Genomic DNA, 24,645 nt, shown 5'->3' with positions numbered 1-24,645 from the left:
GTGGTTGTTTCTTATGAAATAGTTTACGATATATGTCTGTAACATAGCTCAGTTTTAGAATAGTTCTATTTGAATTACTATTTTGCAACATCTCTTTGATCTTACAATCTTTAAGCCTTGATTTCTTTACTTCGAGTGAGAATATTGACTATATCCACTATACTGGCTTGTGCTGAGTTTTAACTCTATGCTTCACCTATAGTTACAACTCTGAAAATGTTACCAGTAAGTATTATTATATATGCTGGTCAATAAATGACATCTTTAATGTCTATTGTCAGTTTGATGTAAACTTCTATAGTCTACATCATATGGAATATGAAATGGTTAAGAAGAAAACTCACATCAGTTGATTAAGTCAGAGGGATGTATCATTGCATACATATAGCACTCGGTAGAAGTATTGTCAGAGCAAGAAATTCAATGTAGAAATTGGAGTTTCCTGAAATGTAGGAGGAATTGGGAAGTGCACCTCTGGAAATGATGTGGGTGGAAGGGGGACAGCCAGAGAACTGAAATAAAGGTCACCTTAGCTTTCTGAAGCATAAGTAGTGATAGACAAGTTGGAACTTACAGAAAGTCTGAGAAACCTTGCATATCTGGAAGCTGAAATACAACCATGAGAGGGGAGCTTATGAAGATCTAGAACTTTCAAGAAAGTTTAAGAAGCCACTTTTTAAAACTGTTTCTCTGTGAAAACCACTGCTTCAAAGGGAACTGTCAGTCTTATAGGTCTAAGTAACAGGTTTTGTCCTCTTATGGGTCAGCTCTAAAATAGGAGGAAACACATTATAGCTGCCCTATTTATCATCATGCCTGTATACCACAACATACCAAGAGTAATGATCTCTGCTGCTTTTCCATCTCCTGAATCTTACCGCTTTCCTTTCTTGACCATATCTCATGTGGAACAATACAGGGGGGGTGAATCATGAAAAACAATTTTACCAACCTTGTGTGGGAGTAGTGGCATCAAACAGACAACTTGTAATCTAACATATTTTAAGAGGAGGACCGTGATGATTTGGGGAAAAATGGGGGTGGGGAGGAATTACCCTCTTCTAAAGTAATGTAAATTATATATCTTTTTCCAAAGTCTATACAAAATAGCTAAAAAGTGTGGTTTTTTGGTAAAGCAATAGGTAGAATTTTTTTTTTTAAAGACTGGTCTGTATAGGATATTGGCAGAGACAGAGCCCTCTTAGTAAAATTGATGAAAATTCTTTTGTATTTGACTTTTATTAGTTGTAAGCAGAAACTGAATTATATGGGTCTTGGTTAAATACTACATACACACATATTTTCTCTCATCTTAAACTGTTAACTAGAAATGAGATTTTGTATGAATCATCACAACCCATGGTATGAGATAGGAATGGCCCAGAGACAGGAGACTAGTTGTAATTTTAACAATATAACTACCATGTGCTCCCTTCATCAGCACATAAACTAAAATTGGAATGATACAGAAAAGATTAGCATGGCCCCTATACAAGGAGAACATGCAAATTTGTGAAGCATTTCATATTTAAAACAAACAACAACAACCAACATAACAACTCCTAAATGAAAAAGGACACTATTCTACTGTCAGAAAATTTATTCAAAAAGTGAAAGTTGCAATTATTTATAGGACCATGTGTTATTTTAGTTCTTACATATGTGTATATATTAGTATAAAGTATAAAATATTATACATATAGATTTCCTTCTTTAAGGAATTCTTATTTCTTAAATTCTTAAAGAATATCCTTCTTTAAGGATATTCTTTAACTTATTCTCAGAATTTTTTTCCTTACCCATTGAGCAAACCCAAACTATGCCTGTCTGAGCCACCATCATTTCTTTCCATAGTTATTGAAATATCCTCTTAAACTTCCATCTTGCATTTACTTTTGCATTCCCACTGTGTGCCAGTTTTCAGCACATTGGCCAAAGCAATCTTAGTAACTTAAGTCACATCATGTTACTCCTCTGTCAAAGTCATGCTATGTGCTCTGTTTCACTCATAGTAAAAGACAAACTGTACAATGTCCTATTTTGTCCTCTACCCAACCATTTTTTTCTTAGATGTAGTTTCCCAATAATTTCCCAGGGAGCACAAGATTGGCATTTTTGCATTTTTCTTAAATATTGCAGGCATGCATGTTCATATTTCAGGGCTTCTTGACTGAAACCTTTAGTTTCTTATACTAAATATTTATCCCAGATTTTCACAACATGTTCACCCATCTGTTCAGGCCTTTACTAAAATATCTCTTCTTTCTCATGTGATCTAATCTGGACACTCCTAACAAAAATGACCATGACCCTTTGACCAGTGAGGGGAGGAAAAGGCCATAAAACATCCCATTTGCTTTTGACTGTCACTTCCCTGTTTTGTTTGTCACCTTATGTTTCACCGTCTAACATTCTATATCCTTTTTTTGTGTGGATGCTTATTTTGAAGAACCTCTCTCTAAACAACAAATTGAATTCATGGGCTTTCCCCTCTTTTGGTCCTTGTTGAATCCCCAATAATTAGAAAAGTATAGACAACACAGCAGATGCTCAGTGAATATTTGTTGAATTAGAAAATGAATATTAATAAAATGTAAAATAAATGTAAACTTTTTGGAAATTTTGGACATTTAATATCTGATATATTTATTAAGATAAATATATGTAATATATTAAATACTATAATATATAACATAATTATAATAAAATAATACAATATATAAATAATATATTAAATATATTAAATATATGCAATAAAATAAGTATGTATTTGACTGAACTGACATCAAATCATGAACATGAAAAAAGCCAATAAAATTATGCATTTTTCTACACCATCATATTAATATTGAAGTTCAGTGATTTTCAGAAAAAATAGCTGCCTACACAAGCTTTCTCAACAAAAATCTGAAGTCAGTCAGATTGTGATAATCACATCCTACTTCTGAACACTTAGAGGGATAGACATTTCTTTCACATGAACATTTACATAAAAATTTTGTTTGTCTTAATAAAATGTTCAAATATGTTAACTACCTTATATCAAGACAAAAGTGGATAAGCCTTCAAGTCAAAAGTAAAATGAAAGAATTGAGCAGGAAAAGCTTTCTGACAGAGACAAGTGTTATCAGTGCTAAACTCAGTGGAAATATTCTATTTGAAGCATTGAGTTTTGATATACAAATTATATGAAAATTGTAACAACTTTGGCTGCTAAATTAAAGAATAGATAGTAGATAAATCCTTCGGATTACCTAAGTACTACATTATGAAATTTCAAGAAGATAAAATATATTTGAATTTGTTTATTCTGTTGTGAAAGGTGTTACTATACAGAGCAAAACTTACTGGATATTTTATGTGTCTATTTTATAGATAAAAACCCTAAAGGCCAAGGAAAGCATATTTTAATTCTCAATCACAGACTATAGAATAAAATTTAACTTAAAATGTTTATTAGAAGAATGATATCTACCTCTTTGGCAAAAAAAATTACATTTTAAGTTATAAGGTATGAGTTCTTTTTAATGTGATTAAGATGTCTGGGCACCTTCAAAGACAAATGGATATCCATTTATGAAGAAAAGTCATCCTAAATATTTATATTTAATAATTAAAGATTGCTTTCCTATTAGTTTTTCAGATTTTCAAAAGTATTGAGAAAAAAGAACAAAGAAAATTAATTTCTTGGAAAGTTACAGTTCTTATACATTTTTGAACAAAAATTATATGCAATATAAGCATTGTTAATTTTATACTTTGACATACAAAACTTCATGTGACACTAAAATTATATTTAAAGTTTTTATTAATGTATTCTACATCCATATAAGAGTTGTTGCAAATAAAAGATTGCTTGTTTGTATCTTAAAAAAAAAAAAAATGCATCAAGGTCTCCTGGGTGGCTCAGTTGATAAGCAGCTGCCTTTTGCTGGGGTCATGATCCCAGGGTCCTGGGATCAAGGCCCACATCAGGCTCCCTGCTTGGCAGGAAGGCTGCTTCTCCCTCTCTTGCTCCCCCTGCTTGTGTTCCCTCTCTCTCTTTGTCTCTCTCTGTCAAATAAATAAAATCTCAAAAAAACAAAAAATAAAAAAAATACATCAAAATCAAATTCACATTTACCTCTGTCCCCACGTACAGCCTCCACCCAAATCAAGATTCAATACCAGAGTGGTACAAATGTTTATAGTGGGGGAGTTTGTGGCATCTATATGTATGGGGTAGGATAGTAGTATATGGGAACTCAGTGTACTTCCTTTGTTTCATTTTTTTCAAGTTTTACTTTAATTCCAATTAGCTAACATACAATGAATATTAGTTTTAGGAGTAGAATTTAGAGTTAATACCCATCATCCATTAACTTATCCCTTGCCTACCTCCTCTTCAGCCCTCAGTTTGTTTAATGTACATATAAATATGTATGTACATATATATATTTATAAATATGCATTTATAAATATATAAACATATATTTATATCTATTTATAAATATTATTTATAAATATATAAACAAAATATATATATTTTATATTTTCTATATAAATATATATATTCCTTCCATTCCATTATATATGTATTCCATTCACTGTATATATAATGGAATATATATACCACATCACCTCTTCATCAGTTGATGGCTATTTGGGCTCTTTCATAGCTTGGCTGTTGTTGATAATGCTGCTATAAACAATGGGTTCATATGCCCCTTCAAATCAGTATTTTTGTATCCTTTGGGTAAAACTAGTGGTGCAATTGCTGGATCATAAAGTTGTTCTATTTTTAACTTTCTGAGGAATCTCCATGCTGTTTTCCAGAATGGCTGCACCGGTTTGCATTCCCACCAATAGCATAAGAGTGTTCCTTTCTCTGCATCTTCGCCAACATCTGTTGTTTCCTGTGTTGTTATTTGTAGCCATTCTGACTAGTGTTATGTGATATCTCATTGGAGTTTTGATTTGTATTTTCTTGATCATTGAAATTGGCAGTAGCAATTTCTTATTAGACACATCTCCAGAGGCAAGCGAAACAAAAGCAAAAATGAACTATTGGGACTTCAAGACTAAATAAACAAACAAACAAACAAAAACAATAAAACTAAAAGGCAATGGGAGAAGATATTTGCAAATGGCATATCTGATAAAGGGTTAGTATCCAAAATATGGAAAGAACTTATCAAACTCAACACTCTCCAAAACAAATAATCTGGTTAAGAAAAGGGCAAAAGACACAAATAGACATTTTTTCAAAGAAGACATATAGATGGCTAACAGGTGAAAAAAAAATGCTCTCTGTACTTTCTACACAATTTTGTTATGAAACTAAAGCTTCTCTAAAAAATACTGCTTAAATGAGGAAAAATCGATGGTCAATAATAGCAATAATGACAATAATGAAGGATATGGATATAAGTATATGAAAAAAGCTGAAGTCTTGTGTTTACACAAGATTCTTTTTTCCCCTCTTGTTAAATACTTGTTCCAACTTAACGTAGCTGATTTCTATTAATGTTGATAGAATAGCAAAGATACCACTAGTATTGCCTTTATACATGGCCTTCATTAACACTGTAAATTTATTCTGTGAGTTCTTGAACTTTACTCATGCAAAATTGTATCTAGATGAGTGATTTCATTTCCTTCTAATGCTTGGAGGACTTGGAGAGTCATTTGGCACTTGACAAGCTACATTATGACATGTTATCAGCCACTTATTAGGCAGAAAACTAATTATTTCAAAGAATAACTACACAGAAAAATATGTAATGGGTTGTGTTTTGGGTTGGTGGTGGCAGAGGAAAAACAAAGATTTGTCAAATAGAGAAAGTTTAAGTTAAAAAAATTAAGTTTAAAAACCTTTTCATCAGTTGTTTTCTTTATACAATGTAGTTATAAAGAAAGTAGATGGAATTCAAGAAATGTACCCAGATTTTGAACTTGTGTGAATATGACATTTGTTGTCAACATGTATATCTTGGAACTAATAAGTTAAAAAACAAGAATAATCATATATTTAGTAGATTTGAATTGAAACAATGATTTGGAATTTATATATATATATATTTTCAATTTATCCTTTATTTTCCTCTATCATAAGTTGGTTTCTCTAAAATGAAGTGAGAATTTGGCATTTCCTAATTTTATACTTAGAACATGATGGTGTATTATACTTATTATGCTAGTGCTATGAAAATTTTCCTTTCACTTTAACATTGAATTACAATATAATTTATTTGATTAATTTGTTTTTGCTTGATGAATCCAGTTGTTTACCCTATATTTTATTACAATTTTTTTTAAATATCTAATAAATTATGTTAGATTTAATTCTTTGCTATTAGGGTCATGATTTTAATGTTATTATATATGCAAATTTCTAAAAATTTTATAAAATAATGGGGTTTAGGAAGTAGAAATTCATACTAAATTGACTCTATTTTTCTGTATTATGTAATACAAAGAAAGTAGAAAGGAAAACATTTTAATGTGGCTATGAAAGATTGAATCAAGATTATAAATTTCATACACACACACACACACACACACACACACACACAGTGTTTCCAAATGATCCTGGCATACCTGCTAAGTCAGGAAATGAAGAGGTAAGTCCTGGCACTGTGGATGCCAAGTATTCTGTCCTGAGGAATCCTGAGGGGGTTGTACAAATTGAAAGCAAAGCTCTTGGCTATGTTTGCCAACACTGTTGCTGAACAAACTTGGATAAACTTATTGCAAGAGAAGCCAATGACTGAAGAGAGGAGGGTTTGGAAAAGAGAAGAGAAATTTATTTTGGGTGCCAGGAGCTGGGGGAGGTGGCAGGCTCAAGCCTTACAACTGACCTCCCTTCCCATAGGATAGACACCAACAGTTTTATAGAGAGATGTTGGTGGGTGGGGGAGGGTGGTGGGGTGGGTAGATGCAAAAAAGCAGGCAGAAAATGGGTGATAATGGGCAGGTGTCAGCATGTACTCAGCCCATGATCAGGAAGGGAATGTGTGGCCAAAGATGTTCAACATTTTCTGTATTATTTAGTATTGTTTAATAAAGCTTCATACTTCCAAAGGCTTGGAAATATAAACTACTGATATTCCATACCTGTTACACTATCATAAAGCTCATCCCAGGGTTCCTGGTACTCAGCTGCCATCACAAGTCCACAGACCACTATAATAGAGCAGGAGTGGTTCCTCCTTGCTTTTTGGGGATTAATTAATTGGTGCTTCTTTAGATAGCCTCTCTAGGCTTTATTTATAGTAGAGTTCACCTTGTCATACACATACTGTGACTAATACCATTACTTATACTAATTAGCAGCTATGTATGGGTTCAGAATACCCAGTGATAACTTCCAGGTTGATATGAGTCAATGATTTATTAAATGGCAGAATTTAGGATGACTTCTGATGGCGTTCAGGTTACTCTGTGAAATCTGTCAATTAATATTTCTCAATATATTAAGATATTGATAATTTAAATAATGAAAGAACAAAATAGATAACATCCAATATTACAGTTTCAAGCATAAAAGGGATCTCAATATTTTGAAATATGGGTCTAAAGCTAGCAATAATTTTTTTTTAATTTTTTTTATTTTTCAGCGTAACAGTATTCATTATTTTTGCACCACACCCAGTGCTCCATGCAATCCATGCCCTCTCCAATACCCACAACCTGGATCCCCCAACCTCCCACTCTCCGCCCCTTCAAAACCCTCAGATTGTTTTTCAGAGTCCATAATCTCTCATGGTTCACCTCCTCTTCCAATTTCCCTCAACTCCCTTCTCCTCTCCATCTCCCCTTGTCCTCCACGTTATTTGTTATGCTCCACAAATAAGTGAAACCATATGATAATTGACTTTCTCTGCTTGACTTATTTCACTCAGCATAATCTCTTCCAGTCCTGTCCATGTTGCTACAAAAGTTGGGTATTCATCCTTTCTGATGGAGGCATAATACTCCATAGTGTATATGGACCACATCTTCCTTATCCATTCTTCTGTTGAAGGGCATCTTGGTTCTTTCCACAGTTTGGCGACCGTGGCCATTGCTGCTAGCAATAATTTTTAAAAGTTTATGTAATCCTTTTTATTTTGTGTGATTCATAGGATTGGAAAAACTAAGTTTCCAATATCTCATGCAGAAAATAAAAACCCTAAAAAGTTAAAGTTACTTAAGTGTATGTAAACATTATTAGTTGACAATGAACATAATATTAGAGAAGAGCATGATGTGATTTATAAAAGATTTTTTAGTTGCATAAGGTAATTTCCTTGGTCAAATTAAGGGAAATGACTATTCTAATATAGACTGTTCATCAATAGAACATTGGTATATAACCTGTGTTAGATGAGAGAAAACCAAGCTAATGTGGCTAAAAACAAATGTAATATAATTTCAGGAAGCATTTCCATCATTATAATTGGAGGGTTATCATATAGAATGACAGGATTTTTTCTAAGCTGCTATCTAAAACTGATTATCCAAATCTATAACTGATGGTTTTCATTGCTAATAAGTTTAGGAATGTAAAAATAGGGAGCTTGGCTCTTGGTAGAAATAATGGCATTCCTAGAAATCAGTTGATTTGGCTGATCAGATTGTCTAAAAGTTTTTCTTTTTTAAGGATTTAATCTTAATATATGTCACACATTTTTAAATCTAGAGGGAATTGATTTTTAAAAACAATATGTAACAAAGTATACATATTTTGTTATAACTCATAACAGTTCTCACTACCTGATACTGTATATTTCCTTACTTGTATATTATCTGTCTATACTTACGAAATCAGGGAATTTGCATGTATTATTCATTGCTTAGAAAGCTGCATGGTAATTATTCATTAAATATTAGTGGCATTAATGAATAAATGAATATACAAGGTCAGATGGTAAAAGTGTTTAGAGAAGATAATCACCAAAGGAACTCCCTTTTTGTGTGCTTCCTCCTTTATGAACAATTGAACGTGACCTGAGACCTCACCTGGTTTTGCCCCAGTTATTAATTCAAGGGCTAAGACTATAGTCCATGATAGCTTAATCTCCCACTGTTAGATCACTGACCAACTTCCACCAAGAGGTGGAAAATAGAATCTGCATCACAGTAGAAGAAATGAGGTCAAAATTGGAAAAATTAGTTCAGCTCTGTGTTCTTAATTGAGAGGATCGGTTTGAAATTAGTAAGGTGCATAAATAAAACCAGGAGGGGGATGGTGAGTATTTTAGAATCTTACCAAAATCAGAGAAGACTAACATAATTGGGCCTACTTTTGTCTTTTTATAATAGTCAGGATGCTAGGATATGGAGCCTTATTAATGGACATATCTCCTGAAACTATATTCTGCCCAGAATATTATTATTAATAAAATATTAATAATTATTTAGGCTTATGGAATTTATTTTTATTTTCACTTCTTAACAATTCTTCCTCCAACCTATTCTGGGAGACTTAAGTATGTTTCAGGTACACTTGGAGCAACTGCTTTTAACAGATGAGATATTAGAAGGAAGTTTATTACATTCCTTGGCATGCAAGTAGTAAGCCTTGGTAGCATCCAGTAACAGTACTTTTATCCAATTTGATGCAGGTTTAAAGGAAAGGACATTCTCTGCTCTCTAACAACATTTAAAGAGTAAGCAAGTGAGCAGGCAATATGTATTCTATTGGACACGATATATGTAAATTATATTCTTGGGGAAAAACACATGTAGCTTGCTATTACTTATTGGCCAAAGTAATTCAATTTTTTCTTTTTTTCTTAAACACTTTTAGTAGGAGGTTCATATTGGGAAATATTAGCACATAATGTCCAAGAAGAGGAGGTAGGGACCAGAACAGGCAATAGAAAGAAAACACAGAGATGTGAAAAAGTTTAAACTAAAAATCTGAATATGGAACAACATATTCTATGGGTCCAAGAGAATGCACCAGAAAAATTAGGTCATTTAAAAGTGAATTCCAGACTTATAATTGGCTCATTGCTGATTGCTATTTTACTTTTCTTTTTCTCCTTATTAATTATTCTAGATCCTTATCTATTTCATTAAATTCTCTATCAAATTAACTTCAGCCTCTGTAATAAACTAGACTTTTCATTTACTAAGTAGAAGCCATTAAGAATTCCCTAATTTTTCTTTCTCTCCACACCCTAATTTACAAATAAAATAACATTCTGATGTCCTCTACTTCTAATCACAGAAGTGATGGATTGGACAAAATCAGAATTGGTAGATGAACTGGATAGCATTCCTTACTGACATCCTCTAGACAAACACTAGAGATGATCTGAAATATTTCTTCTGTCCTTCAAAACCTTCATCTTTACTGGCTCTAGTTATTTAGACTATTAACACACTAAAAAAGTCTGAATATTCTAAAATATATTTGTGATAGTGATTTGGTTTTATTTTTGTCATTCTCTTTTCTCCACTTTCCTATTGTTTTATCTTTGATTTACTTTTTAAGATTTTTGTTTATTTATTTACTTGAGAGAGAGACAGAGAGTGAAAGAGATAGTGTGAAAGATGGGAGAAGTCGAACTAGAGGGACAAGCAGACCCTGCTGAGCACAGAACCTGACATGGGGCTGGATCCCAGGATCCTGAGATCATGACCTGAGCTGAAACCAAGAGTCGGATGCTTAACCAACTGAGCCACTCATGCACCCCTGTTTATCTTTGATTTTACTCTAATTTTTAAATCGTATTTTTTTTCTTTTTTGCACTTTTTTAAAAAATTTATTTTCAGCGTAACAGAATTCATTGTTTTTGCACCACACCCAGTGCTCCATGCAATGTGTGCCCTCCATAATACCCACCACCTGGTTCCCCCAACCTCCCACCCTCTGCCCCTTCAAAACCCTCAGGTTGTTTTTCAGAGTCCATAGTCTCTCATGGTTCATCTCCCCTCCCAATTTTTTATTAATTCAAAGATAACAAATTCAAAAATAGAGAAATGTTATTTTTTTTAATTCAAAATAGAGAAATGTTATTTTTAATTTTTTTTTATTATTATTATTATTATTTTGGTCAGAGAGAGTGAGCACAGGCAGATAGAGTGACAGGCAGAGGCAGAGGGAGAAGCAGGCTTCGTGCTGAGCAATGAGCCCGATGTGGGACTCGATCCCAGGATGCTGGGATCATGACCTGAGCCGAAGGCAGCCACTTAACCAACTGAGCCACCCAGGCGTCCCGAGAAATGTTATTTTAAAAGTAATAATTTCTTGGGGCGCCTGCGTGGCTCAGTTGATTAAGTGGCTGTTTTCAGCTCAAGTTAGGATCCTAGGGTCCTGGGATCAAGTCATATATCAGGCTCCTTGCTCAGCGGGGAGCCTGTTTCTCCCTTGCCTCCCCCTACTTGCTCTCTCCCCTTCTCTCTGTGTCAAATAAATAAATAAATAAAATCTTTAAGAAAAAGTAATAATTTCTTAAAATTCTATTAACAATAATTGCAGTTGATAGTTTGGTATCTTTTCCAACCTCTTTCTATGCAGTTTCAAGCATGAAATACATATTTGTTTCAGTGTATTCTAGTACTTAATATATACTAAGCATTTTTCCTATATCAGTAAAAGTAGATATAACTCACTTTTTCTGCCATTATTCCTTTAACATATTTAATATTTAAAATAATTTTAAAGGTACCACAATACTATATAAATAAGGTATTACTAAATACAAAGCCTATGGTTCTCTTCTCTGATTATATCATCTATCCAGCAGATATAGTCACTTTCCTAAATGTATGTCATTAATATGAGACCACATTACTTTTATTCCCCTCCTTCTGACTTCTGCCATATGAATAAATTTTCCTTGGTTAAAATAATGTAGAAATAATAAAGCAGGTAGGAAATGGGAAGGTGAGTAAATGATATTATAATGTGATTTCTTATATGTGAAATAGTGATAATTCAAGATAGACTGTGATGAGGATACATATTATGCTGTCTAAAGCAATGAAAATTATGTACAAAGATATATAATCATAAACCTAATAGAAGAGATAGCATGGAGTACTATAAAATTTTGATCATCTCAACAGAATTCAGGAAAGGACAGGACAAGTGAAAAATGACAAAGTGAAAGACTTAAAACCAACTCCATCAACCACTACATTACAGGTAAATAGACTAAACACTGACTACACAGAAGAGATAGTTATCCTGGAAATTTTTTTTATAGGCCCAATTATATCCTATTACTCATAAATGCACTATAAATATGAAGAGATATAATATAAAGGTGGCAAAACTTATTTCCATGACCAAATCAAACATAAAAAAGCATATTAATGTTTGGCCAAGTGGACTTCAAGACAAAGAATATTGCCAGAGATATAAAATGACAAAATTGGTGAAATTATTAATTCTTCACAAAGACATTGCAATCATAAATATGTATGTGGCTATTAGTAAAGTTTCAGTATGTATGACAAAGCTCGTAGAAGTAAAAGAATAGAAAAGTCCAAAAATATACTAAGAGTTTACCATCCTTTTCTCAAAAAAAGAACAATAACAGAAAAAAAAAATTTACTGAAAATCTACATGACATCTGAATTGATCTAGTAACTATTTATAGAAAGTCTACCTATTTTTTCAGGTACCCATGGGACATTTGCTTAGATAAGTCATAGGCTGGGACATACTCTAAATGTATTTCACAGGAACAAAATCATAAAAATAATTTAATAATAAAAATAAAGAACAAATCAAAAAATTTAGAAACTAAATCAAGCTGGAAAGCTGTACCTTTTGACCGCCTCCTGAAAATTTTAAATAAAGAAATCTCCATACGATTACTTCATTGGTGAATTTTAACACCAGTTTAGGGAATGGTAACACAGTTCTTTGAGAAAATAGAAAAAGAAGCATATCCAAATCTGTGATTCTTTCTATTCATCTGTCACTCCAGTCTTGGGGAAGCAGTTTTCCCTGTCTCTTCCCCTCCTCTTCAGATCTTGAAAGGGTAGAATTTTCAATCTGTTCAGCTCTTCCATGTTATTAGGACAGGTAGAGGGATGACTTCCAAGAAGCCCTCAGGTGGAACTGGAAACTGGAAGTCCCTACTTTACTTTTTATAAAGTTTTATTGCATTTGTACTTGCTCTCTTATCTTATAGATACCTAGCCCAAGACTTGGAGAATGGACTGGTGTTAGGTAGGTATAGTTTAAGGGGAGGGTGTTTCAGTCAAAAGATAGCACAGTCTTTTGAGGTAAATAAATGGAAGGAGATGTTCAAGAACATGACAGAGTTTGGTGTGTCTGGAGTACAGATGTGCAATAGTAGGTATAAGAAGATCAAACTGGTAGTGTTAGCTGGGTGGCTAGATGAAAAATTGTAGATTGTGACTGAAAAGAAATTAACTTCCTCTCAAGAGCAGTAGTGAGCCACTGAGGGTTCTTACCTATCGGATTAGAAGATAAAAGATGATGGTTAGAAATCACTCTGGTTGCAAAACAGAGAGGAGATTGAAAAGAAGTAATACGGGAAGAGGCAGAATCACAGTGGAGACTATAATAATCGGGGTGAAGGGGGCAGATTATGAATATATTAATGAAATGAAATTCATAGGACAGAAGGATTTGTTTTGAATTTAGGAAACATTTATTGAAGACTTAAAATTGTCAGATTTTTGTGCCAAATGCCTAGAAGAAATGTAATTAGAAATAGTCTCATGTTTTATACAGCCCCTTCCAGTAGGAAGCAGAGACAAATACACAGTAGTAAGGACAAAGTTGTAAGAACAGTTTTATATTGCATACCACAGGAAGACAATAAAATCCTTATTTTTGGTTTCTTTAATTGATTTTGTGTGTGTGTGTGTGTATTATCCTTCAGTAATTCAAATGTGCCAAGTTACAGATTGAGTCATAGGAAAGATGGTATCCCAGTAACAGAGACAGGATCTGATCGCAAGAATCAGTGTGTAGTAATTTTTTTTTTGAAAAATCAGAGTAATTTCTGGAGAGTTAAAACTAATGCATTACAGTCCCTATCCTTTGTCATTAATTCCTGAAAACTTGCTGTCACTTTAGGATGAACTGATCATATGATCTTCCATATGGAAATAGTTATATATAGACAATATTCTTTACATAAATTGTCTTGCTGGACTACCAACATTCTTCTTTAACAACATCCACAAAAGAGTCTATGCTATTCTAAAATTAATGTCATGATTTTTGGCAGATGTTCAACATATAACAAGGTTAAGGGTACTAACATGTAGAAAAGCAACTTATTTACTTACCTAGATGAATAAATTTCAAATTCTCTTATTTTAAAGACTACAGTGGAAATTACATTGATCACAGGCTCATATTTTGTGGACACTTTAGTGAGAATTTTTAATGTCTGAATTCATTGTTTTATTCACCTGTTTTATTATACTTCCAGGATAAATTCATTTCTCTTTGCTCTACAGCATAGAAATCAAGACTGTTAGGATTCCACAGGTCTTAATTTTAAAGTAAATCCATAATACATTTTTGGAAAAAATTTTAATCTTCACAGTATGTATTTTTTTTCTAATTAAATGTGTCTTTTAGACTCCTTAATTTCTACAAGAGAGTATCATTTATGTAGTCTCATATCAGCTAATGGTTAAAGTACCTGATTATTTTTTGAAATAACGTAGAGTAGTTATATTTCAGATACTTGTCAAGTAGATAGGTTGTCAATAACTATCTACCAATGTCTTTCAAAAGCACTTCTGAGACAACTAGTATTTATAGAAGACTACCTAAAACATTAAATCCAACCATTTTTCCTGATACTGTAAATTCTATTGCTAGATTCACCTAAGTCATACAAAGTAAATGCTTATTGTAATTCCTGTTGACTTCTGGTTTGGTTACTTTGGCTGAACTGTACTTTGAAGCAATGTCCTATGCCTACATGTTAAAACACCACACAAACTATCCTATGAAAGTTGCCGTTGTGTTATTTACTAGGGTACATATAAAGATATATTTAATACATGACATAGATCTTGCACTATCAGTACTCATGGGGATGTTTTATACTGGTTTCACATTATAAATAATGTATCCTTAGAAAATGCTGTTTTTACATAATTGACTCCAAATTTTTTCAAATACTATGTTTCTGAATTGAAACATCTAATAAAAACCTTGGGCGTATATTTGCAGATGAATTTTGGAAGATATAAAGACATTTAAATATATTTTTATCTGCTAATTTGATATATGCATCCATGTTACTTTTTTAAATACATATTTTCTTGATCTCAATTTCCTATTTTAAAATTATGTTGGTTTGATTTATTGTATCTATTAAAAAAATCTTACATGATTTTTGCAAGGCAGTAGCCATAATAAAATATATTTTTGACATTGTCAATGAAAGGTGTTTGGTTCCTAACAACTTAAACTATTCTATAGTCCTATCTGATCATGTTTTGATATTATTTCTAGTGCTGTAGGCTTATAAAATCTGTCCTTATTTATTCATTTGGTCATTATTTCAATAAATATTGCTTGACTAACAAACCATGCATTATGTTAAATGCTGGAATACAAAGTTGGAAAATATACCCTTCTCAGATGTTGAAACTCATAAATTATCAGAAGCAATATACATGTATATAAAAAACATAAATGTGGACAATGCAGTGATAGAAACCTGGAAAAATTATTAAGGTAATAGATCAAATTAATTCTTAGTTATGTTCTGTATTCTACTTCAGAGGTTAAATACATATCACTTTTCACTTGTTTTTTTCCTCTAAAATGGATGTGTACATGAACCACTGTAATCCATTAGAAATATATTTTGTTAGATAAAACTTTAAGTATATTATTTCTTTAGTAATAATATTCTCCATATATACGCTCCATCATATACATATTTTGACATTTATTTTTAATATTTGTAATAGAGCAGTTTTAGAATTACATAGTTATTGTAAAGATAATAGAGTCCCTGTATATGCACATCCAGTTTCCCTTATTTTTGACATCTTACTTTGTCCTGATACATTTGTCACAGCCAGTAAAAAAAAAAAAAAAAAAAAAAAAAAGATAATTCTTATTAAATCTCATGTGTTAGATTCTTACTTTTTCCCTAATGTCTTTAACTCTTCCAAGATCCCATAGGGAGGAAACACATTATATTTATTATTTGTTTGTGCTTTCGTGGGATCCTCTTGGCTTGGCAGTTTCTTTGACATTCCTTGTTTTTGATGACCTTGAGCATTTTGAGAGGTATTTTTCAGGAATAGGTATTTTTAGAATAGCCCTCAATTAAGATTTGTATAATTTTTTTCACATGACTAGACTGGGGCAACATATTTTGAGAGGATAATCATAGTGTAAATTGTGATATTCATGACATTATAGCAAGGGAAATTATCTAGGCAAAAACAAATCATGTAAACCTTCGTCACCTGGAACAGGTAGTGTTTGTCAGGCTTCCCATGGTAAATTGTATTCCTTTCTATTCCTTTTCTATCCTTTTCTCTTTAGAAAGAAGTCACTCTGCATAGCCCACACTTAAGGAGTGAGCAGTAATGCTCCATCTTTGAATGGTGGAGTATCTACATATAATATTTGGAATTCTTCTTTAAAGGATATTTGTCTTTCTCCCACATTTATATATTTATTCAATTATTTATATCACTATGGTTGTGACACTTAAGTTATAATCCAATGTCAGATTTGACATTGGGACTCTTTCAGTTTGCTTGTGTATCACTTTAACATACCTCCATCAAAGAAGGGAATTGTGTTTTGCTTTTTGTGTCAATTATGGTACTACAAAATCCTCCATGCTCATTTTGTATATTTGCTGCTCCAGTCTTAGAATCATCCATGTCTTTTAGTGAAAAATGGTATTAAACACCTGTCTAGATGATAGACATGTTTAAGGCTACTAGAAAGTTGTTTTGTTCAGTGTTCCTCAGTTGACAAAGCAAGGAAATATGTGTGTATAATAACTTGTGTTTGCATGTAGACCTACCTATTAATATTCCTTATATGTAACCATCTTATCAATATTAAGCTAAATATCAATTGATACAGATTCTACTGCTCTAATCCCCTATCACTTGGTTTAATTGAGCCTTTTCACCTCATGAATGTTCTGTTCATTTGTTTAATTATTCAGTTCCATTATACATGTATGAAAGTTTCAGAATGGGGTTGGGGATTTTATCAGTGAGTATACAATGCCTGTGTACCATTCATTTTGCCTTTGAACACTTTGAAATTTAGTTACATTAGTGTTTATTTGACCATCCCCTTCAGTGAAGTTGTTTCACTCATATTCAGTATATTTAGAATATTTCATCACATTCTACTTTCCATCCTGAGATCCTTCTAAATTATATTTTGATTGATGTGCATTTTTAAAATTTACTGTATGTGTTGTAAAATTCTGAATTTTGACAAATACTTAATGCCTCTGTTTACCATTATAGTACTGTGTAGAATATTTTCAGCATTCAAAAAACTCCTCTGAGTTTCATCTATTCAATACACATGACCTTGCACCAAACCTTTGGCAACTACTGATCTGTTCACCATCTCTATAGTTTATCATATATATATATATATATATATATATATATATATATATATAATGATATAGTATATCATTTTTTAGAATATCATTTAATCATAACCATACTGTATGTAGCTCCTTCAGATTGTCTCTTTTCACATAGAGAAAAACACTTAAGATTCACACATGTTGTTTTGTTACCTGTAAGCTATTTTTATCACTGAATAATATTCTACTATGTGCACATACCAAATTTGTTTATTCATTCACCCATTGAAAGAGAGCTTAATTAATTTTGATTTGGTTGATTCTAGATAAAACTTTCATAAATACCCATGTGTAGTTTTTTTGTATGGGCATAAGTTTTAAAATTTAGCTAAGGATGGCTGGATCACGCAGGAAGACTGTTTAGTTTTGCAAAACAACTTAGGAATTGTCTTACAAAGTAGCTGTATCATTTTGTGTTACCATCTACAAAGAAGAATTCCTGTTGCTCTGGATCCTGAACAGCAGTTAGTATCACTAAGCTTTGAATTTGGGTCATACTAATGGGTGTGTAGTACCCCATTCGTGCTGCAATTTGCAGTCCTCTAATTTAAAATGATATTGATCATTTTCTCAAATGTTTATTTTTCATCTGTATATCTTTTTGGTGAGATATCAGTTCAGATTTTTTTGCCCATATTTTAAGCTGAGTTGTTTTCTTACAGTTGAGTTTTAAGTGTTCTTTGTGCATTTTGGATTAAAGTCCTCCATCAGATGTGTATTTTTGTAATCTTTTTCCCAATATGAAGTTTGTCTTTTACATTCTCTTAATAGTCTTTCACAGCAGTTTTAAATTCTATTAAAGTTAAATTATAAGTTTTCTTTATTGGATAATGTTATATTTTAAAATGTATTCTCAAGCTGAATGTTATGTAGATTTTGTGTGTTTTCTTCTTGAAATTTTATAGTTTTGCATTATCATTGAGATCTAAATCTGTTTAGAATTAATTTTTATGTAAGGTATATGATCTATATCTAGATTGTCTCTTTTGTATATAGATATCCAATTTTCCCATCATGATTTCTTGGAAAGAGTATCTTTTCTCCATTGAATTGTCTTTGTTCATTCATCAAAATCCAGCTTATTATATTTCTCTTCCTTATTTCTAGCCCCTGGTCTTTATTTTTTTGGTCAATGTGTGTTCTTTCACCCATACCAGGATGTTGTGATGAACATAACCTGACAGTGATGAAACAGATAGTATCAAGTCCTCCAATACTGTATTCTTTAGTATTGTTTTGGCTGTTCTATGTGATGTGAAATAGGAGTGGTGAGAGACCATATTCCTCCCTTTTCTACATCTTAGTGGGAAAGTGTCCATTTTCTCACCATTAAGTATGAAATTAACTGTTTTTGTAGATGTTCTTTAGCAAGTTGGGGATGCCCCATATACCTAGTTTGCTAAGAGTTTTCATTAGAAATGGTATATTTTGTCAAGTGCTTTTTCTGAATCAATTTATAAGATCATGTGAGTTTTTGGTTTGTTGATGTGGAGGTGACATTGATTTTTTAAAAGCTGAACCAGTCTTGCTTACCTGCAATAAACTTTCATGTGATGTGTGTAATCTTATTTTATGTTTACTAATAATTGGTTGAGGGTTTTTATATCTATGAAAGATATTGGTTTAGAATTTTCCTATAGTTTTTGTAATGTCTTTTTTGTTTTGTTTTGTTTTGGTATGACTGAAAACAAAGAGTCAATAATTCTTTGGTAGCCTACTTGTAGAAGTTTAGGAATCATTATTTAGAATGAGGGGAGGGTTACTTTGTAGTGAAAAGAAGCTCCTGTTCAAGGTAGGATTTGCTACTCACTGTCTGATTTTGGATATTTACGTAATATCTCCATCATTGTTAATGGTAATAGTAAAATGTATCTTGATTTTGTTTCTACTAGCAATGAAAATGTTTATATGTAAAATATCCTGCATAATATCTGATATAGAGTAAACACTTAATGAAGAATCATTATTATCTCATTTTTCTTGCCTTTCATATGTTGCAGAGGAAACTGGAGGCATGGTAGCTACTATAATGTAACTTGTATGTGTTTAAGTTTAAATATGAAATGTTAGGCCCAATCATAGTAGAAAATATTCTGATCTCAATTAAAATTGTGCTCAATCATAGAGCACCAAGACTATTAATACTGAATGAAATATAGGAATGTCCATATGTTATACAGGTTTATAAGCATATATTTATAATTTTTTGACATATTTCTTGGTGGTAATGAAACTGAAACTCTTGATATTTAACAGAATTAAGAAATTTGATACTCATATACTGTTTCCAAAATTTTCCAATTATATGGGAATCCAGGAAAACTTTATGAAAGATGTATCATAATCCATTATTTCATCAAGATCAATTTTTGTAAGATCGCCTTTTAAGAAGCAATGTGTAGGGCAAAATATGGAGGATTTAAAATAAATCAGTAAGTATACCTACATTGTTTTAAATCCATTTTAGTTATAAGAAATCTAGATGTATCATTTTAAAAGATCATTTTCCTTAAGTTAGAGAAATGCTATATGTTATCGTAGTCATAGTTTTCTAAATCTAATGGTTATCCTGAAGAGTATAGAAATATCACCATTTAGAAACATCATGTGAAATTAGGCTCCATAATCATTTGTTTTATATAAACAGCTCCTAGTTTTATCTTTAAAATCCCTTAATGTGAAATGGAGAAGCAGACTTAAAGATATTTTCTGGAATAAATGGTTATAGACAAAATTGTGATGACAGAAGACTTATGCACTGAATTTGATTTAGTGTCTATAGGGAACCGCAGAAGATATTTTTCGAAGGTAACTAAGAACTCAGTGTTGACAACAGAACTAGCTATTTATTTACAAGGATACTAAGAGTATGAAAAGAAAATGAAAGTTTATTTAATTACAACAATTTTGTATTTAAAGAACTTGTAATGCTAAAGTCCAAACACAATTTGACAAAACAGATTACAATTAACTTATTTTAATTATATTAATATGTCCCATTTAGAAAGATGGAAAACAGTTGTTACCTCTCAAATCATTACTGCTCACCAAATAAAGGTAGCACAAGTGAGCATGTGGTGTATTTGTTTGTATATGAAACAAACCTTACACACGGAAGCTGCCTTTCTCAGCTATTTGGATATTTAAATAGCTTCCTTATGTATGGCCAGTTTCTTCTGGGTGGCTAGACTATTCTGTCTCCGCATCCATTCAGTCCTTAGTTTCTCAGCTGAGCCTCCCAGAAAGGATATCAATTAGTTTCAAACGTCATGGTCATTTTTCACTGTGGCCATCTGTCCACTTAGAAATTGAATCTGATGAAAATCTTTACTTCACAGAGGCCATCACACAGCTGCCAGATGGCAACAACTTGTGCTCACCATGACCCAACCTAAATTTAAACAATAAGACTAATAATAAAAATTGTTTATTGACATTTATAAATTCCACGAGAGAATGAATTGTGAGAATTACAGGCTTCTGTCCAAAGGTTGATAGTCGAGTTATATTTTGAGTTATATAGTCAGACATGTGGTAATGAACCATGAAAATTTCTCTGAGTTCTTGTACCCTAATTTTATTAACTATATATAACTTCCAGTACTTTATCTTCAATTGTACATTCTTGATTTTTTCATGTGCATAATATTTATCTAATAATTTAGCTATTGTGAATTTAAAGTATTTGCCTTTAATACTGAAGCACAATGACTATGTAAATACTACAGAAACAATAAAACACTTTATATAAAAAACAGATATATAAACTTTGGGAAAAGTATGGTAGACATTCATAGTACACAATACTGAAAGTGATATTTTGGAGAAGTTAATGAACTTGCCCTAAAACCTCCATTTATTAAAGTAAGTGTCATACACAGGGATCACTCCAGCTATGAAACCAGCTATCATTCCAATCTCAGTATATCTTCCAGTAAACCATTCCATCTCTTCATAGAAAAAAATGATAAAAGTAAGCTGGTTTGTTATACTTTATTAGGAATTTATTATTTTCTAACTCAATGGTGATGATTTGTGGTTACTGAGCTATCATTAAGCTGAAATCTCTATCATAATTTAATGCTTAATACATTCCCCTAATACAAAAATTCTGTTGTTAACATCTATATCTCTTCATGGATCATAAACAGAAAGTTGAATGAAATGCTGTCTTCTGTTATCAAAAATATATGTTTGTGTTGAGGCCTTTTTTTAATTTAACCTAAATATGGTTTCACTGGTTCATTGTTTGTGTCGTCTCTAGAGCAAGCTTGGTTCCTTAGCCATCTCTTTTTTTAAAGCTATTCATCAAAGAAAGCAATCACTTCAGCAATCCTAGTTCATGGGTTTCCTTCCATTTAATGATGAGCACCAAGTATAATAGAAGAAAAATGTAATCTTGCAAGCATACAGTTTTACTGTGAATAGAACTTCTTTCTGACTGGTATACAAATGTCTCCTATATTAATCTTTTTCTAGGATTGCAAGTTGATTATACTTTCTTTAGTTAGTAACAACTAAACCCAAGCCTCTTCTTTTTTTTTTTTTTTTTAAGAATTTATTTATTTATTTATTTGTCAGAGAGAGAGAGAGAGCAAGAGAGCGAGCACAGGCAGACAGAGTGGCAGCCAGAGGCTTAGGGAGAAGCAGGCTCCCTGCCGAGCAAGGAGCCCGATGTGGGACTCGATCCCAGGATGCTGGCATCATGACCTGAGCCGAAGGCAGCCACTTAACCAGCTGAGCCAGCCAGGTGTCCCAACCCAAGCCTCTTCTTATCTTATTATTTGGAAAAGCACAAAAGAAACTGCTTTTATGGTATTAACCAAATCAATGATATCCCAGCGTCATCCTTGCCCATTTGAATGTACTATAACTTGTACAGACGCAAGTATCAGTGTTTCAATTAGTGGAAGGACAACACTAATCTTGGCTTATCTTACTTTTGCTATCACAAAAATGTAAATTTCCAGTAACAATCATCACTTTTAGATGTTTCTTCAAATGTGCCTTCTGAATCATACTTAATCTTCTCTATTTACACAACATAATATGATAAAGTTGTGCTTTTCTGGTAGTAAATTTGTCTTCAAATCAATACGGCCCTATACATTATTTCTACATGTTCAATCAGTTAACAAAGTTTCTTGCCAATAGTATTACAACAGTTAAGATCAAAAGCATGTTGAATGCTTGCTATACTTCAAGTGCATAGGCGTAAAAACTGTTAAGTACATTTCCCAACTCAGAAAATGTAGTGTCTATTAAGATGTAAATATTGACAGATACTTTGACCAGTACCTTACTAATCTCGAGACATCCTTAGTAGGCAGTAATACAAAGAAAACATTTAGGCAAAATTCTCATGGAAAAGTGAAACCTGAAAATAGTTATGAAGGATAAGTAAAGGGAGAAAAATATTTAAGGGGGTTCTGGGCAGAAAGAAATGCATAATTACAGATTAGCATATTATGGCACCAGGATCTTCAAGTATTGTGCTGTAGAGATAGGTAAGTGTGAGAAAACAGTAGAAGGAGATCTTAAAAAAGATAGTTTAGTGGATGTTTTAAATTGTATATTATAATTTTAAGGATTCTATAAACAGTGGGGAAAATCTGAAGTGTTTTTAAGAGAGGACCTATAAAATCAAAATTATATTTAAAATTTTCTGACTGCAAGTGCAGAGGATGTATTCAAGAGGGAAAAACTGAAGCTAGAAAAAAACAAGTTTCTAAAACTTTTGAACCACGTAAATGGTTGAAAGTTTAGAAAGGGAGGGATATATTTTATAAATGTGTAGAAGACTATGAAATACCAAAATATTTATAAGGTTATTTGAAATATGAAAATGTATGTTCTTGCTATTGATAAAAAAATATCCTAGTCTTTTGAAGTCTGAAATTAATGTCTTTCAAATCTCTATCCTATATCCCTTTGAAAGAACCCAAACAATGAGATATAGGAAAAAAAAATGGCAAACTCCAGCTTTATAAAACTGACAAATATATGTAACCCTGTTACATATATGTAAGCAGAAATACAGGACAACAACAGCCAATGTCCATGGCAGTTAATCTTGGATAAAGCAGGAAGCTCAAAGTTATCTGAAGTAAATTCTGAAAAGAAAATATATAACAACAACAACAACATGAAATAATATATACAAAGATACATATGTGTGTGTGTATAGATCTATATGTACATCTATATATACATATAGATCTATATGTGTATATATAGACAGAGAAAGAAAAGTATTTGTTGTGGTTTTTAAGACTTAGGAAGAGATACCTTCATAATTTCAAAGAACAGAAGCTTTAGGTGTGCCTGGATGATCGGTCAGTTGGGCGACCAGCTCTTTCTTTGGTTCAGGTCATGATCTTGGGGTCGTGGGATCAAGTCCCATGCAAGACTCCATGCTTACTTGGGAGTCTGCTAGAGATTTTCTTTCTCCCTCTGCCCCTCCTCCCAATTCATGGGGATGCATGCATTCTCTCTCTCTCCAATATTAAAAAACACATTTAGATGTATGATCCATTTTGAATTAACTTTTTGAATTCAGTATGAATCTGGTGTGGACAGGACAGTTTTCTACAGTAAGCCCACTAGATAATTGCCTATGGTCTGATATGAAAAATCACTCATAGGATTTTGCTGTGGAAACAGACTATTGGTGATAAAATCAGCTTTCATATGTCTGGAAAATTATTTGATCCTTATATTTGAAAGATATTTCATTGTATATAGAATTTTAGCACCATTTTCTCAGCACTTAGTTATCACACCACTATTTTTTCATGTGGATAATTTCCCATGAAAAAGATGCTGTCATCTTTATTTCTTTGTTTCTCCATAAATATTTTTTTTTCTGGTTACTTTTAAGTTTTTCTCTTCATCACTTGTTTCTAAACAATTTGACTATAATGTGCTTGGGGGTAGTTTTATTCATAGTTTCTGGGCTTGGGATATATTGACCTCCCTGGATCTCAGGGTTTGGTTTTCTATGAATCTGAAAATAGTTTCAGCCATTATTAGCGTAAGTGTTATGTTTTATATATTTTATATATTTATATAATTT

General features: G+C 32.2%; 1 non-coding gene across 1 annotated transcript; it reads left to right on the top strand.

Moving 5' to 3' along the window:
* Positions 1 to 1,425: 1,425 nt before the first annotated feature.
* Positions 1,426 to 1,532, top strand: LOC116877403. Its single transcript, XR_004384635.1, has one exon. It is a non-coding gene; the product is annotated as a U6 spliceosomal RNA (small nuclear RNA).
* The last annotated feature ends 23,113 nt before the right edge of the window (positions 1,533 to 24,645 follow it).

The sequence above is a fragment of the Lontra canadensis genome, unplaced genomic scaffold (genome assembly GCF_010015895.1).
Source record: "Lontra canadensis isolate GAN:19392208 unplaced genomic scaffold, GSC_riverotter_1.0 scaffold51, whole genome shotgun sequence".
In the NCBI taxonomy this organism is placed as follows: Eukaryota; Metazoa; Chordata; class Mammalia; order Carnivora; family Mustelidae; genus Lontra; species Lontra canadensis.
Note: the sequence above shows the minus strand (reverse complement) of the source record. Positions and strands in the feature narration are given on the sequence as shown.